The sequence below is a fragment of the Ptychodera flava genome, chromosome 21, assembly GCF_041260155.1.
Source record: "Ptychodera flava strain L36383 chromosome 21, AS_Pfla_20210202, whole genome shotgun sequence".
In the NCBI taxonomy this organism is placed as follows: domain Eukaryota; kingdom Metazoa; phylum Hemichordata; class Enteropneusta; family Ptychoderidae; genus Ptychodera; species Ptychodera flava.
In genome coordinates, this window is record NC_091948.1 from 30,956,583 (window position 1) to 30,975,054 (window position 18,472).

General features: G+C 37.9%; 1 protein-coding gene across 12 annotated transcripts in view; it reads right to left on the bottom strand.

Moving 5' to 3' along the window:
- LOC139122014 (protein unc-13 homolog B-like) overlaps positions 1-18,472 on the bottom strand; it is a 212,686-nt gene that overhangs the window by 163,010 nt on the left and 31,204 nt on the right. The gene's annotated exons all lie outside the window — the stretch shown is intronic.

The following is an 18,472-nucleotide window of genomic DNA, read 5'->3' on the forward strand; positions in this document are numbered from 1 at the left end:
ATGTTTTGGAAATCAAACGGGAAATGCCATATTCTCGGTGCTCCGATTGATCCGTCCATTGAAGTAAAATTCACTGCCATGATCCGCCATGGATGTTGAAAATAGATGATCCGCCTCAGTAAATATCTGAAGTTTCTACAGGAAATCTCTCGTCCGTTCACGGATCTTTTTTCGTCTTTAATTTTAGTTTCAAGTTGTTTATAGGGTAAGGAAGCTAGAAATCCATCAAAACATCGCTCCAGGGTCTATGATCAAAAGTATGAGCGCGTTTTGTCATCAGCTGTCAGCAGGTCGTTTTCCAAACCGCGACAGGGACTCGAAAACCCGCCATAGTGTCACAGGACGGTAGACGTAATTGTATGCTATCGTTTGGTCAGTTTCAAGGTTAATTGACTCTGAATAACCTAATCACGGTCGTGACTCCCGTTTTTGACATAGCGTAACTATATAAATACCCATTGGGATTGAGTGTTCATGGCGTCCCCTTTCACTTCGACCAGCACTTTGAATCAGTCTGTGAATCGTACGTCCCATCCCGATCAGTCTCTCGTTGATTTTTAAAACCTGGTAAATAAAGTTCTTCGTAGTCAGATATAATATCCTATTCTCCGTTATGTAAAGATGAATGTCTCATTCATATTTTTATTTAAACGAATATATCAACTTCTTGGTGTTTGGAAATAAGTGTGTTGCAATAATTTCCATCGGGGACTTCAATGATGAATTCTCTCAGCGGTTCGCTCATGATACACAGCACTGTACTTCCATGGAGATCGTATCGCTGTTTTAGCAGTGACTTTGATCGTAAGTTTTCATTCGACCAAGGTGATGAAATAAATGCTGACAAGCGCTAACAATGTACAGACCGAGTTCACTTCACATCCTCACTATCGCTCGCACTTTCAAAGTGAGCACGTACACTTCAAGCCCTCACATTCGCTGTCCTAACTTTGGCCCCGCACTTGTCGATTTCCGGTACCCTTACATACCTTACGTCAGGAAGTCAGTCGCAAGAACGGTCGCATTTGCTGTTTGCACGTTAAATGAGAGTCTCAGACCCGGTCTCAAATTCACTCGCAAACATACATCACAAAGCGAAATGGGAGTCTCAAGTTCAGTCGCAAACGTGATCGCACTTTGACTCTTCTATGAACTTACAGTCTCAGAATCAGTCGCATTCCCTTTCATTTGGGGTTGTCATGAGTTGGAAGTAGCAATTATTGAACGATTCAAAGGTCGCAGAATTACAGTCCACGAGGTTCCGATCAAACAAGGGAATGAGTATGGAGTGTCCGGTTTACGGCTGCACCGCCTATTCAGACACTGAGACAGCTAGGACACTCTCGCCATATACTGAGTATAGAGTTACCCTACGAAACGTATAATGGCAGAGATATTTGGCCATCGAAATAGTTTGGGAGTAAAATTTAGCGTCTTTTTTAACTATGAAAGTATTTACCAGCAAGGTTCGGGTAGAAACTACAAACAGATTTCAAAGTTCGATTTACGATGCAAATGACACTCGACTGGCCGAGTTACCTTCCCTCTCGGGTGATGTTATTACATACTTCACATACGTGTCGGAAAAATTACTCCCATCCTCCGCATTTTAGTGACACATTTCACCATATTCCCCACGAAAAACATGAATATTTCTTTGAAATCGCCTGACTAAACCAAAATAGACTATTAATACCGTGCTTGACATTGAAACTTCGCAATGGCGCAGAGTAAGGGCGCAGTTTGGGCGGCGCAATATACCGGCGCAAAATGGGGGCGCAGTTTGAAATGCGCCGGCGCAGTTTGCAGGCGCACTTTGGTGATTTCAGACCGCTTACATAGCTCAAAATTTTCAAAGGTAGCCCAGATGAGCAGTTGAAAAACAGAAAATTTTAGACAAACACATTTTGTATGTACTAGATTGCCTCCATGTAATATGAGTGCCAATTCAAGAATCTCAGTGGGAGATTTTTTTTCACCTCTATAATTTAGACTATAAATGCGACATTCAGCAAGCATGCAACATTTTACGTAAAATTTACAAACTTTATAGACAAAGATTTGTAAGCAGAAATGATATGCAGTAAAGTCCTGTTAAGGTAGCTACATACCTTTTAGACACTTTCAGATTTTTATTTTTTTCTCAATTGAACACGTCCCAAACCCCAATAAAGTATACATTTTCTGAAAGCCCTGATATAGAGCTATCCGACCAAGCACAGTACACGGTCATTATTTGCATAGGAGTCACGTGACAAGCGTTTTGCTGAACCTTCCAAAAACCGGTTTTTCCCGCCTTATGCAAACACGCTGCAAGATTTCCGGTTGGAATTTCTTCATTGACAAGCCTTGACAATATCCTTCAAAACCGTGTCTGGGATTTTCTTTACATGCCTTTGTTTTTTTTAATGCGCTCTTAAAGGTGTTAGATGAAGGTGCTTTTCAAGGAATTTTAATTATCACGCCATATAATTTGAATGGAGCCTCCGGGAAATAATCGCAGACACGGTTTTGAAGGATATTGTCAAGGCTTGTCAATGAAGAAATTCTAACCGGAAATCTTGCAGCGTGTTTGCATAAGGCGGGAAAAACTGGTTTTTTGAAGCTTCAGCAAAACGCTTGTCACGTTACTCTTATGCAAATAATGACCGTGTACTGTACTTGGTCGGATAGCTCTATATCAGGGCTTTTAGAAAATGTATACTTTATTGGGGTTTGGGACGTGTTCCATTGAGAAAAAAATAAAAATCTGAAAGTGTCTAAAAGGTATGTAGCTACCTTAAATATATATATATATATATATATATATATATATATATATACATATATATATATATAACGTCTTTTCTTTAAAAACTTCAAACACCTATGATTCAGCAGTGCAGGACAAAGAATTCACTGACAATATAATTACTTTATCTTCAGTAGAAATGAAACAGGTAGTTTTTAAGGTAGCAGATGGCGTGAGACTCTTGGATGTTCACTGAAAAACCAATATGTCATACAATTGATACTGTATGAAGTATAACTGCTGCGGTAGACCGCTTTTCACATCTGTCTCACCAAACTGATTTTAACACACAAACTATTTTCCAATACAATGCTGGCTAGAGCAAAGAATCATGGTTTTTAAAAATTGCTTGTTACAAATACAGCACGGCAATATTCTTAAACAAAATCGTTGAGAAATTTAACTGCATGTTTTGAATTGATTTAACCAAGTACAGTGCTAGCTGCACTTTTTAACTATGACCAATGACTTTGCATGTTGATATATTCTCAATAATGAAGCATCATCATGAAGCGATCACAAAATAGAATCATTTTCAAAATGAACTGGAGCAACCAAATATACATCCATTCATCATCCACTGATCAGGGTACCTGGATCTCAGTTATTTTTTGCCCCAGGTGTTTCCACCCCAGATCAAACAAAACACAGCGGCGTCTTTGCAGGTTACTTCAGCTGAGAAATGGTTCAATTAAAATGCTGCAAATGTCATCACAAATTATAGGTGACACAGTGTCTCAGCATCGCGGCTGTTTACCTCCTCCCCTTGAATTTAATAACCACCGTGTTTGCTCACTGTTATTGAATTTGCTTTCAAACCCCGTCACTGATTGTTCAATAAAATGAATATTTGATAACTGTCTGGTACATGACCAGGCAAGAATGTCTGCCTCTGAACCAATGATCATGATAATCATGGGTGAAAAAACCTGAATACTTATCGTATTAAAACATTTTACAATGTTTATTGATTACTTTGAAGTGTATTCCAATTTCTTAAGACAACTGTGATTGTGTGAAATCCCTTTCCCATGGTAATAGAGAACTAATATCAACATTTTAATTCAATACAAACTTTATAGGTTCAATATGGAAACATTACACATAAAATAACACACACATAAAAGCTAATTTTTATTTTAAAATCTATCTCAACCAGATTATTTTCATTTGAATTTCAAATTATATGAACTAGATTATTTTGGCTTTTAACTAATAAATCCATAAATGTATTTGATGTGCATGTTAAATAACATAAAAAACTGCTTGTTTACTGTAGACATTACAAGGACACAGTGTTTATCTTCCATTTTGCTACTGCCCTGGATTTCTTACAATCGATGATGTCAAATATTCACACTTCAATGTTTATAGTTTAGCAGAAGCAGGTCAAAGCGAGATGATGTTGAAACAAATGTTTCTGTCGTCTTAAATACCCACTCTCACCACTTCAGGCTGTCACCTTTGACCTTTGAACTTTCACTAGATGATACAATTTCTGGATCATGACAGCAACATTATGAATAACTTACAACAAGACCATCTGTCAACTAACAAACACAAGCTGTCAGTGGTATAAATATTAATCACAGCATTGTTTAAAAATGTAATATTGATACCAAAGTTGAAGCAATCTGAATCATATATATTGTCTGACACTACATAGGTGACCTTCAGATTTGACCTTTGATCTAATTTAAACCCAATCACCATCTTTGTTCAGGTATCTGTTTGTCTGACAGTCGGGTACATCACCAAAATACATTTTGTTTTCAACAATAAATATTGATCTGCAGGACTGACATTGTTCACTTCAACCAGATTTTATTCCAAATGGAAGCAACAGAAGAAATGGTAAACAGATATGTTAGGAAAAGAAGAATGGTATTTAAATATTGGCAGAGATGTCTTAGAAAGAGTAAACTGTGTCCTTGTGAAATCACCAAGACTTCTACCAAATGCACTCCACACATTCAGCAGGGTTTAGCTAAGTTGGTGAGCTCTTTTCAGAGCTAAAAACAGAAGCCAAAGGTGATTTTCAAAAACACTGACACATGGTGAATAACCAAATTACACAGATCTTTATAACAGTAAAATCATTGTTGCCTTGGTTGCATGCTATGTGTTGATATTTTCTTGGTTGCCATGGGGACTGGCTGCAATCTCTCTGCAAATGTTAAATGATACTGCCAAGTATAAAACTGGCATTCATAAAAAGGGATATCTGCAAATGTTTATATGTAAGTAGAAAGAGATAAAAATCCAATGTATTAGTTCTTTCAGGGAATGGCAGGAAGAGAAAAATTGTATAATGAACATATATTGCTTTAATACTTGGCTGTGCTACTTTAAACCAATATGTTGGATTAAGTATTACATAACATTGATTTCTGCTGGGGTAACGAGATGAGTGGATGGCTGAAATACTGCAATGTAATGGCTATCAAATGAACAGGAAATATTATTTTACAAAGTTGAGCAATTTAAAATTTACCTTACTTTCGTAAGGTAGTGAACATACAATATTTACAGTCTCTTCGTGTCAATATATTTATTAACATGTGCATATGTGTGAATACACATTACACACACACACACACACACACACACACACACACACACACACACATGCACGCGCACTGAAACTCGCATATCCTAATCTAGATTTAGGTTCTGATTTCATTGGAAATAAATTCCATATAGCACACAGTCTTGTTTATTTCCCCATGAGAATACAAAATTTGAACTGAATACAAGTTTCAGAAACATAAAACAAACATGATATTGTTTCACATCTTCAATTGTATTTACTTCAATGATATTTACTGTTTCCATAGCAATAAATGCTTCTGAGGTATTTCAAAATGATAGCATTTTGCTTCGAATAAGTCAAATGCTTGGGGCAACTTTTAAATAATGCAATTTTACACGGCACTGTATTATAAAACAGTGTCAATGGCAAAGTGACTTCAAGGTCAATGCTAGAAGTGAATGTTTTGTTTTCTTAGTCATGTATAGCGCGCTGAGACGTATGTGTAGTGCGCTTTAAACAAGTTTTTAATAATATAATAATAATATGTTTTAATATTAACATTGATTTTTAGATTTTCAAGTCATTACAGTAACTGCACTTATTCCACAAACTGTGGATATTTGGTACAGTCATTCTGCTCTTGTGGCCAAGTAGGACCTGACTGAAGTACTGACAGATACATGAATTTATGAGTGAATATTGTACTGTACAGCTCATTACGTACATGTACATGAAGGACTATGGAAATATACACTGCAGTCAAGAATTCCTTTTCCCATATCAATAAATCACAAATTTCTGAGGCACAATATCTTACATCAGAAATTCTGACATGAGCGAATCGCAAACATACAAAAATATAATGTAGCTACATTTTGTGATTCTAAACTGTCAAAGCTTACAGCTTTGCATATTTTTCCCGTACACATATATATAAATATATATATATATATATATATATATATATATATATATATATATATATATATATATATATATATATATGATTATATATGTATGTATATATGATTATATTATATATATATATATATATATATATATATATATATATATATATTATATATATATATACACACATGTATATACACACACACACACACACACACACACACACACAGAGACTGCAACCAATTTTATAACTTGCCAACAGCGAATATGCACTTATCCCAAATACCGAAAGAGAGAAATTAATACTATACGGATTTAAGTAATTTGGCAAGACCAATAAACTCATGATGCAAGTATGTCAGTACATTGACAGCATATATATGTGCCTTCAGTGTGCTTTAAAACTTTTTGTCTTTTGGCAAACTAAAGGTGGTTTTGTACTCAAGAAAACCTATTGCTCTTTGTTTGCTCAGAAAAACATTGGTTACTTTTCACCCTGTAGCCAAATGACTTTAATTCACCAAAGACATATTTTCAGGGCTGTTTGGGATCACTGTACAGGAAGTAAGCATTGTGTTAAGGGGGAATGACACAAGGCCTTTTAGAGCATGAAGTCTGCAAGAAAAGTGGAAGCTATATTCTCTAAGGGACCGTTCAGTTTTTACGGCCGGGGGGGGGGGGGGGCCGGCAAAATCCAGGGGGGGGGTCATCATAATTTTGGAATCCAAGAAGGGGGGTCATCACTTTTTCACTGGTAGGAAAGGGGGGGTCACCCCATTTTCAAAACATAATACCTACAATAAAGTCCACTTTATGCCATGGCCATGATTGACCCTCTTTACCGGCGGGCCGCCCTCGGCGGCCCCCCACAAAAAATATACATTATGTATAGGATAAAGCCCGAGTACGAGGGCTCTTCTAGTATATAAAGTCCAACCCAACGATAAAATATCAAGGCCGCAGGCCGAGACATTTTATCGTAGGGTTGGACTCTATATACCAGAAGAGCCTGAGTACGAGGGTTTTATCCGACTTAAAAACTATCGCCCCTAACTGATATATTTTCGTTTTCAATGTATTTACGTCAACCGTCCCCTTTGTGAATGTAACATGTTTAGGATATGAATTAAAATTTATTTGTGAATTAGCCTTCCAATGTAATGGAACATCCTATAAATGCCCTAGGGCACATAATATAAATGCCCTAGGGCACAGCAGATTTGTGTTGCAGTTGGTTCCGCTGTGTTACCAAATTTGAATATTAAAACGTACCAGATGTCTACAGAATATGACATGTTCACTTTTGATTGGACAGTACTTTACTACGGCGCTGTCATTCGTTTCTGGAATTTGGTGACCAAGGCTTTACGAGTAAATAAAACACCCTGAATTGAGCACTCTGATTGGTCAATCAACAGTGGATAGTTTTTAAGTATTACCCATGACCCTCTTAACGGGCAGACGCCTTTGGCGGCCCACTCCAATTAGGTTTACTTCATGCAATGGCCATGATCGACCCTCTTTACTGGCGGGCCGCCTGCGGCGGCCCACTACAATAAATTGAATTGTAATACCCCATGACCATCTTAACGGCCGGACGTCTTCAGCGGCCCTGTTCAGTAAAGTTTACTTTATGCAATGGCCATGATCGACCCTCTTTTTACCAGTGGGCCACCTTTGGTTGCCCACTAGAATAAAGTTGACTTTACGTAATGGTCCATGACCCTCTTAACCAGAGGGCTGCCTTTGGCGAACCACTCCAATAAAGTTTACTTTATACAATGTCCATGGACAGAAGTTGTCTATGGAAATGAAGTTAAAAATTGCCCTACAGTCGTCCTAATTAACAGACGTTTGCATGGATGTGGCTAAGAAGTTTGTACACTGGCATCTCTGCTACACGAATAAAGTGCGCCGCGTACCGGAGTTCAAATCCAAACCGTGCGGGTAAATTTGACATATGGGTTTTGGTTATTTTTCAGCGGGGGGGGGGGGGGGGGGGGGGGGGGGGGGGGGGGGGGGGGGGGGGGGGGGGGGGGGGGGGGGGGGGGGGGGGGGGGGGGGGGGGGGGGGGGGGGGGGGGGGGGGGGGGGGGGGGGGGGGGGGGGGGGGGGGGGGGGGGGGGGGGGGGGGGGGGGGGGGGTCAGGTCAATCAAAATTTTAATTCGTCTGACAAAGGGGGGGTGGGGTCATCATTTTTTCGCGAAAAATGCAGGGGGGGTCATCATTTTTTTGAACACCGGCGACAAGATTTTGCCGGCCCCCCCCCCAGCCGTAAAAACTGAACGGTCCCTAAGGACACACAGCTAAGTACTTTGAGGGAAAGAATTATCGACTTCTTGTAAGACAAGAATACAGTCTGATAATTACACAGTAATGGCATCAATTTGCCCTTCACCTCTAAATCCTAAGGCAAGCTTCAAGTTTGTGTCATATCATTTTCAAACACAACAGAAGTTATGACATGATTCCATTCTCTCGACTTATTCGTACTTGGCATGGCCTACATACACCTACATGTACACAGATATGCAGCTACACAAGCATTTTGCCGTGTCTGTGCATTACCTGGGTCAGTTTAAAAGAGCGGCTTTCCCCTGAAAGTCCAAATAATTGGATTTACTGCAAGATAAAAGGATCTATGATATGAGAAAGTGTAGGAAAGAGAGAGTGTGACCAGGTTTGTGATTTATATGGCAGTGTGAGTGGAATTTTCAATGCTAATTTGCATTTTGCACCATTTGAAGCAGGTTCTTAATGTAACTCTATTCTCATGGGGAATGCCTCAACATTAAAACCTTCAATTCATATCAAATTCACAGTGCCATCCAGAAATATCACAAACAGACCAACTGCCACACGACTGGCAGCAAATCTGTTCTGTTAATATGTAAAGTGCACAGTGGTTCTTCAAATAGTAGCCTGACATTTCCCTATCTGATTTTATTCATTTAATTATACCCTGATGAAATTACATTATGAGAAACGTTACCTGCAACCACAGTTACCCTTTAAAATCTTAATTGCCTGCCTAAACTGGTAGGCTAATTATCAAGAAGTTTCTGCTCCAATGTAGCATGGTCCCCATATCTCAACTGACTCCCTCTATTCACATAATGGTAAACTCTACTTCTCAGTTCATTTCTGTTGTTGCGTGGCAAACCACCACAACACAGTTTATATCCATCATCCAATTTCATAATTCTGCCTACGCACTGCAAAACAAATTGCATTTCTAAGTAATGATTTTTTTTTCAGACTCGACTTGGAAAAAATGTTTGATAAAAAAAACGTTTGATAGCATCCCATGATAAAGCAAGAATTCTTGATAAATCAATGTAAGATGATTAATGTTTTCTTGTTGCCATGGTAACAAAACATGAACGCTGAAGAGGAGACAGTCACCTCACTTGAACATCTATTGAAAATGTAAAACCAAACAAAAAATGAGTCATTGACAGAGACTAAGCGAGAAAAAAATGCTGCACCGAATCGATTATTCTTAATTCAAGAAGACATTGTAATACCATGATTTATTTAAGACAGTACTGTATGATTGAAATTACAGTTCCACAGTCTCCTATGATCATCATGTACTGGTAATTGCTGCAGGAGGTTGAAAGTACAAAACAAGACGGTAAAAAAAATCATCATCATCATCTTGCTGAAGGGTGATCTGAAGCCTGGACTATCAACAAAAGACCTGTTTTGATATTGCCTTCACTTTCAGACGATGTCCCCGTAATGTTTCATTGATACCGTTGCCATGGTAATGAATACTAAATTGAAATATTGGGGCGGAATGGATTATCATTGTGATTGCTACCTGCGCGATACAAAACAAGGGATGTTTTATTCATGGCTGCGAAACAAACTCACGTAAAACAGATCATATTCCACGCTGATCACAGAAAGAAAACTGCACTGACTACAAAATTGGCACAGAATGAAACCTTACCTCACAGTGTTATTTATTCCTGATAATTATCAGAAACAGAATGTTTTTATTTTTTACCCGTTTGACACAACTTCAAGTTGTATTTGGCTTCCTAATATAAAACGACTTATTGGTGCTTTTTGAGGTGGGGTGTCTTGGTTCAAGTCGGTGAATTTAAAAAAAATAAAATCATTTATAATAGTTTCTCTTGTGTCTCTCCTATTTCGTACAAACCTATCCGGAATTTGGCAGCTCGCGCCAGGTTTTCCCAGCGATTGAATGCGTCACGTTTGAGTCTGCGCAGTAGTGAGTTAGTTTCTGCCGGATTCACCGACTTGGACTTCTTGCAAAGTACAGGCGGTGAGACGGACTGTGTACACAGTGACGTAGGGCAAATAGAAAATGATTGACAGCCCCCGCCGTTATTCTGGCCAATAAGAAGAACGCTTGCTAATAAACCTCTGCATGTATTAAAAAGTTTGTTGTCATCTCCGGGTGCAAAGCTAGACATCGAGTACGTTTTATATCTGGGCGAATAATGGCATCAAGTTCGTACATCAACCGCGTTTTACAACTGATCGGTCGACCACCGCTAATCATGCGAGATTACCAAAGAAAGCTTGTTGAGAGTTACATTGAGGGAAAAGATGTGTTCGTCTGCGCACCAACCGGCAGCGGAAAATCACTGACATACGAAGTCGCTACACATTGTTTTGATTTCCATCGCTTTGGCACGTAAGAGAACAGGCTACAACTGTAAGGACGGTGTCTTTTTCCATCCTTGAATAACCGGCCACGATTTTCGCATTTTGTAACATGGGCCCAACAAACAACACAGATATTTTCACGCGTTTTCGGTGATAGAACAGAGGTCATGCTGACTTTTGTGGGAGTGATCGCACTCGACATTTTGTCAACAACGCCATGTGAGTTTTATGCACGTCTCGTTTGGGTCAATTGGTAACTCCTCCCAATGTGTAAAATTTAGTGATGTCATCTTATGAATAATATATGAGTAAAGAAAACGTCATCTCATGAATAATTTATAGCAACGCAAACCCTGCAAGAAAGCCAAGTCTGTGATTCCGGGTGAAACTCCGCTGTATAGCGTTCACTCCACTCATCGCGTTCACCCTACTCATCGCGTCCACTCACGCGCGCGTTTCACATGATGGCAAATACAAATCATTGCGTTCACTCCACTCAAACATTCACAAATCACAGACTTGAACCAAGTCTAAGGTGGGGTGTCTTGGTGACAATTACCGAAAGAAAATACAAACAAACAAACAAACAAAACCACTCTCTGCAAGACTAGTGCATGCTGCATATAAAAAAAAGCATATATAAACGTGTACACATCTAGATGTACACATCTTACAGTATTTGCAGATGCCATAGAATTCAACTGTAAATGTTTACATTGCATTCTAGGACAATGAAACTGACATATACTTGCTAGCAAAAATACTTTCCACACCATGCAAGGGTTTGACGATCAGATGAAAAAACCAACAGAATGTTCAGATTAGCATTGAAAATCACACCATAAACAAAGACTGTCAGATGTACACTTTTGATAGTTCACTAGAAAAAAATACCATCATCAGGTACGCTATTTTGAAACAGTAACAAGTATCTCAGCGGAATAAATCCAAATAATACTACACTGATCACATCCCCCTCCTGTGTTGCATAACATACAAATAGGCTATCATTAAAATAAACGGAAGGGGGAATCTGAGATATTAGTCATTGTGATTATTTGACATGTCTGCATTAATCAGCTACATCCTTGATTGTTGAGATACACCTGTACACCTATGTGCTAAAGAGTAGAGCTAAACTGACACTCTGGCTTAACTGATTACATCACCCTATTGCTGATTGCTGATTGGCTAATCTTTCTATCTGCATTCATCTGACTCACTTTACTGGGAGTCTGATCTGGGTAACCTAACCTGAAACCTTGTTGACATTTGTTCAGATTGTGGTTGCTAAGGTTGGAAAAATGACCTTGAAAAAGGGAGAACATGGGAACTTCAGAACTATTACCGCAATCATAATTTAAACTTCTCAAAAGGGCATCACATGCAATACACTTATGGTTCCTTTCCCTCAGGGTAAAACCTTGCGAGTACAGCACTTATTACTGGACTGAACTTTACCAAAGACAGGTTTGCCTACTTAAAGCACATTAAAATCATGCTGTTTCGGCAGCTGATGGATATTTCAAGGCATCTTACAATATTCGATATTGGCCAGCAAGCTAAATTACATCAAAAAGCCTTTCTGATAGATGTGTATGTCACTCACAACATGAGGAATCAAGTACCTTCAAATTTTCACTGCATGTAAGAAATCAGTTCAATTTGAGCAAAGGAAAAAGCACAGAAGAACACTCGTGTATGATTATTGACAGTGCACCGGCACTGAATTTACATTTCAGTAAATACTTCGCACATGATGATTAAAGAAAATGTTTGTAAACTCGTAAATTTGTCATCCAAAAATTGTTGATATTTTCCAAAGTTTTATTATTTTGTTCTAGAAAACCAAAACATTTTTATTCTTTCCCTAAAGAATATCAAAATACAAAACGAAACATTAGCAATTGTAATTTGTTTTCCAAAAGCTGTTGATATTTTTGTTATTGTTGTAGAAAACAAAAAAAAAATTATTTTTTTCCTCGAAGGATATCAAAATACAAAAGAAAAAATCTGAAAAATTGTGATTTGTTTTCCAATAACTCTTGATATATATTTTTATTATTTTGTTCTAAAAAATAATAACATTTTTATTATTTCCTCCAAAGGGCACAACAAAACACAATATTAGCCTTGCAAACACAACACTGAGTGTAAAGTATGCAATTTGTTATTGTTGATGACTTTATTCTAATCCAGACTAAAAGAGCAAACATTTACTATATTGATATTGTACACGTACGCTATCTGAAAGTGTTTATATACACCTCGTTCATTTTGTCATTTTGGGAATAGAACAAGTATTTCATGGTTATAATGAAAATAAAGGAAAGAACATAAAAAGTCAAAGCACATAAGATTTGGAAAACAGCAAAGAGGACATAAATAAGTACAAAGTCCACTACAGCTGATCAAGACAGCAAACAGTGTGATTACGAGGAGTGAAAAGTGAGCTGTCTGGTGCCGGTGACGCCTACTTGTTGCTGGGATTCTTGGTGACATTTATAACAGACTAGGGTGTCATGACATTAATCCAGTACCCATGCGTTATTAGTCATTTTTTTTGCTGGAATTTTCAAAAACTTTAAACTTTAAATATGCACACACACACACTCATTGGGGTAACATACTGAAGAGAATGCCGAGTTTTTAAGACATTTTCCCAAATGCCAAAGTAGGCCCGTGGGCATCATGAAACCCTGGTTACTGTTGCGTGATGAGATAGTTCTCTTTAAAGGACATTATTCCACCCACATCTCTGCAGCACTTTCATAACCCGACAATGTTGAATATACTACTTGTATAGATTACAGTTGCATGGAATAAACAACTTTGAGTCGGAGAAAAACTTTAATACTTTTGATCTGATGTTTTGTCACCCACACAGTGTTTAACTAGACTTTCCTAAAGTCAAATTCCCAATGCATGCTTTCAACCTATTTGGGCCAAATATATGAACTGAATGTGCATGTGTAAACATATGTTGGCAAACATGCATTTTACATGTAACTGCTGTAAATGTTAATAGGACCATTGTCCCTCCACCCACGGTGGGACTAAGGCTGCGTTCACAAAAAACGGTTAGGGGGGGCTGGAGGAATTCAGGGGGGGGATTCGAAAATTTTTGGGGTAGTAGAGGGGGGGGGACTTGAAAATTTTGCTCTACCTATAGGGGGGGACTTGAAAATTTTTTGTTCCCTTTTGTGTTTTACATTTGCCAATTCCAAGCTTTTGTAGATAATTCAATGAAAAATGAATACCAATTTTAATGTCATCAAAATGTTTTAATGTTAGAAATAATTTAACAAAATTTAGAACCATTTTGTCACATTTCATGACTTTTATCTCGAAAAAATCTAAATGTGTGATTTGTCGTAAAAAAACAAACTTGAGCCTCGTAACAGGGCAGAAGTTGCAACTGTTAATGGTTTCTGCAATATTTCTATGCAATATAACAACTACAGTTTCTTGCTATCTCCCTACAGCATGCTCAAACATACAATATTTAGTTTGTCGACAAAGCCTGTATATATAAATATAAATATGTATTTAGTGATAATTTAATTGGAGTCCAGACTGACAGTCAGTTGTCAGTGATACAAATGCATGGTACACATAAATAGGCTGTGATAGCAAGCTGAATACTAGACATTTCAACAGGCTGTAGGGAGTAGAACTAGAACAAATTTGTAAAACTGAACAAAAATATTGCCAAAATTATCAAAGTTAATACAGCTACTGCCTACGGATAGTGTCACTATCATTAAAGCTCTGCTCCTGCAGTTTCACTGTCACTGCATACCTGATCAGTGACAGAGATAGCTCTGACTCTGATGTACATGGTAGTTGAAGAAGAATTTGGGTCAAATGATGCTCATGACAGTGAAACATAATTGTACACAAGATCAGGCCAGAGAGCAACACATGCAAGAACACATAGTAATGTTTGAATTCTAGCATATAAGAATAATCAAATATTACAGAAAAAAGATAGGGTCACCATGCTTAGTTTTCTAAATTTTCATATTCTTGTTATAAAATGATACAGATGTAAAACTTTGAACAGTAAAGACTAAAAGTAAAAATATTTGACCAAATGGAATTATTTATTTTTTAACCAAATTTGAAATTATTACACCCAAAATTTCAGAGTTTAAAACATTTATTTGGTGGAACATTTTAACCTTCCAGTATTGTCAATTTAGAGTAGCATCTAATTCATAGATGTCTTGTAGTTTTGGAAAAAATTTTGGTAGGTCACTGTGCAATATGGCAATTAGCCAGAATTCACAATTTGCCTACTCTCTCATGATTGTCATTTTGTGTGCTCCTCAGCAGGAGCAATTGACCTGGCCAGAGTTGGATTAACTAAAGTTGGCTTTTAGACCAATAAATCTAAAACATGGGGCCCGGGGGCACCGACGTCCTTTGTGCCTCCTTACTGTTTATTATTTGCCATAAATGTGAAATCTGGCAAAAAGTCAAATTGTTTGGACATAAATGAAAGTTAATGTGAAAGTGAATCAAGAATAAGAGATGGAACTCATAGGATCAACAATATCTAAAACAGGAAACGGTGAACTTATATGATACAGAAAGGGAGAAAATTTAGCCACAAACTATTGTAATATAATGGACAATGGCTAATCTAAACCAAATTACTTAAACTGGATTGTTGGCATTGATTACACATGTATTTATTGTCCATCAAATAGAAAATAAATTTGGGCCATTGACTAAAAAACATTTGCTTGTTACACTCACCACACTTGTACTTAGTATTTGGAGTGTACACCTATCTACAATACAATGATAAAAAGTTTGGACTCTGAAGGTCAACAGTGCATCTTTAATGTATGAGACTAAATAAGCTTACCCCTCAAGTATGTATAGGCCAAAAACAATATTTAATTTTGAATTATGTAGTGCAGGGAAGGACATACAATATGGTGAAAAGCAAACTAAATATAAAAACTGAATATACAATTATATGGAAATGTTGTTTTACAGTCATGATTCTAGTGTGTGCCGAGAGACATATTAAAATTGGACAGTATCATCCTGACCAGAGTTTGTCTGAGTGGTTGTTTCCTTCTGATTTTCTGACACGGTGATAGGTACAAAATATTATGTTATTCACCATAGTTAAGCAACATAGCTTGCATTTTGTTCACAGTAGAACTGAGTTTTACATGTAAGATAACTTTCTCATAAACTGTAAATTCTGGCTTGTGGCAGCTCAAACGTCGCAATACTACATTTTTTGATATGATATGGAGTGACTTGCACACATATGCAATATGCAGTGACAGTCGATATATTCATAGTAAGAGTCTACTACATTCAAGCATAGTGATGTTGACAACTACATGCATGCCAGTACAGTGCACGATTTCAAAGTAGCCAGGAGGAAATTCTAATAGTCTTTTAGTGGAAATAGGCCCTATAGGTATTAAACCACAGTGAAACAAACAACATTAGTTATCGTGACCTTGCTAAAGTGCAATCTCGGATCATGTATGATCTGATGATCATGCCAAATTACCATGTCGGATTATGCCGTGATTCTGAAGTGCGCGTAAATCGGTCAACATAAGCACACATAGACTCTCGCCAGTCGCTTGTACTGCTTGGTCTCGCGTAGCTTTCGGTATTTATACAAGCTCGTGCCTTCGGCACTCGACCTTGCGCCTTCGGCGCTCGATCGCCTACGTTGGATTACTGCAAGGGACTCGGATCCGGTCAAAAAGGCACGAGGACTTCGCGTCGAAAGCCACACTGTCTTAAACAATGATGTCAAAGCACGATCGCCTACGTTGGATTACTACCGCAAGTGACTCTGGATCCGGTCAAAAGAAGGCACGAGGACTGTCGACAGTCTAAAGCACACACTGTCTTAAACAATGATGTCAAAATCAATGCACAACTGTCGAAATTACCCAAAATAAGCAACAGAAAACTTAAAGTTATCGCTGTGTCGAAAGGACAGTACATCAACATAAAACGACGCTAGTTTGTTATGACATGGAGGTAGAAGGACAGAGCGAATTCTCTCGCTCTCACCCAGCTATTACTAACGGGCCGCCGGTGGGATTGCCTCGCTAAAGCAATGGATTCGCCGGTAACGAAGGAGCGTTTCGTGTCAAAAAAATACATGACAGCAACAAAAATACAATCACCGTAAACTTCATATTTACAAAACATCATCAAATAAATGCTAAAAGCTTCAAAACGTCAAAATTCGCACAAGACCGAGAAACAAGACAGCGTCCGTTTGATTTTTCAAAGTCCTTGCCAGGAGCTGGTCTTTGCAAAACAACGCTAACTTGTTATATGCGCATGCGCATATTAAGGAGAGACCCATTTGATTTCGGGGGGGGGGGGTATGCAGGAAGTGGGTATGGGAACTTTTTTTGTCAGAGAGACAGCATTTTTTAATTTCAACTGTCACACCTGCATCAATTTTTTTATCAAATGGAGTAGCAGTGCAATTTTTCAAATTTAAGCCAGTGTTTCACATATCACAGGATGGTTTTATATATTCATTTTACATTCCAACGAATGAAAACAAAATGGAAAGTCTAGTATATATACAACTTTAATTATAAACACTTTTTTGGCAAATCAACAGTGATCAGTACTATACCTGCTTTTCTTTATAACAGTCAATTCCTTTTAAGTTCTCAGGGGAGATGTTATCTTTTGTGGTCAGAGAAACAAGGCTCACACATTGTATTTCATTATATTTGTTGTTCCTCAATTTTTCTTTGACAACTTGTAATCTTTCTAACATATTTATGTTGAGAGAATAATATATTGGTTTTTACACTAGTTTATTGACTCCTGTCTTGTGTTTTCAATTTTCACAATGTACAGAAGTCAAATAGTCCATCTAGATATTGCCTGTACCATTGAGATATTGCAACAGAAATCCAGAAATATGATTTCTTGAGTCAGAAAAGGGAAGGAAAACATCGAGTGCACTGAGGTGTAAAGTAGTGAATGCTTATATCATAAGTGCTGGGAAAAAAAAACACATGAGAATTGCTTGTGGTAAAAACATTTGCGCTGCCTATGGCAGCATGCTAGCAAAGAACACATGAGAATGAATTTCCAAAATTTTGCTCATTTCAACTGCATTATGACAATTCCTTTTTTATTTATTTCTGTCTGTTATGAGAATTTTTTTCTCAAGCCATTACAGGCTTATTTTTTTCTTTTATTTCACCTGGTGACAATTTTTTTTCTCAAAATCCCCCATACCCCATACCCCCCCACAAATCAAGTGGTTCTCCCCTAAGTGAGTCCCTGACCTATGCGGGCCAGTGGATTACTTCCTCAGTAGAACTGATATGCCTGCCGGTACCATCATTCTTCAGTCGATCAAAGGCGCCTTTCGTACCAAAAAATACACGACAGCCGCAAAAGTGCATCACTGTCAACGTCATAACTATAGAATATATTGAAAAGCACAGTGAAACGTTCACAAAGTAAAAAAATGTGCCCACACCGAGAAACAAGATGGCGTCCGATTCGATTCTCAACTCAGATTTTGTCCTAGAGTTGTGCGCATGCGCAGACGGTAGTAGCTTTAA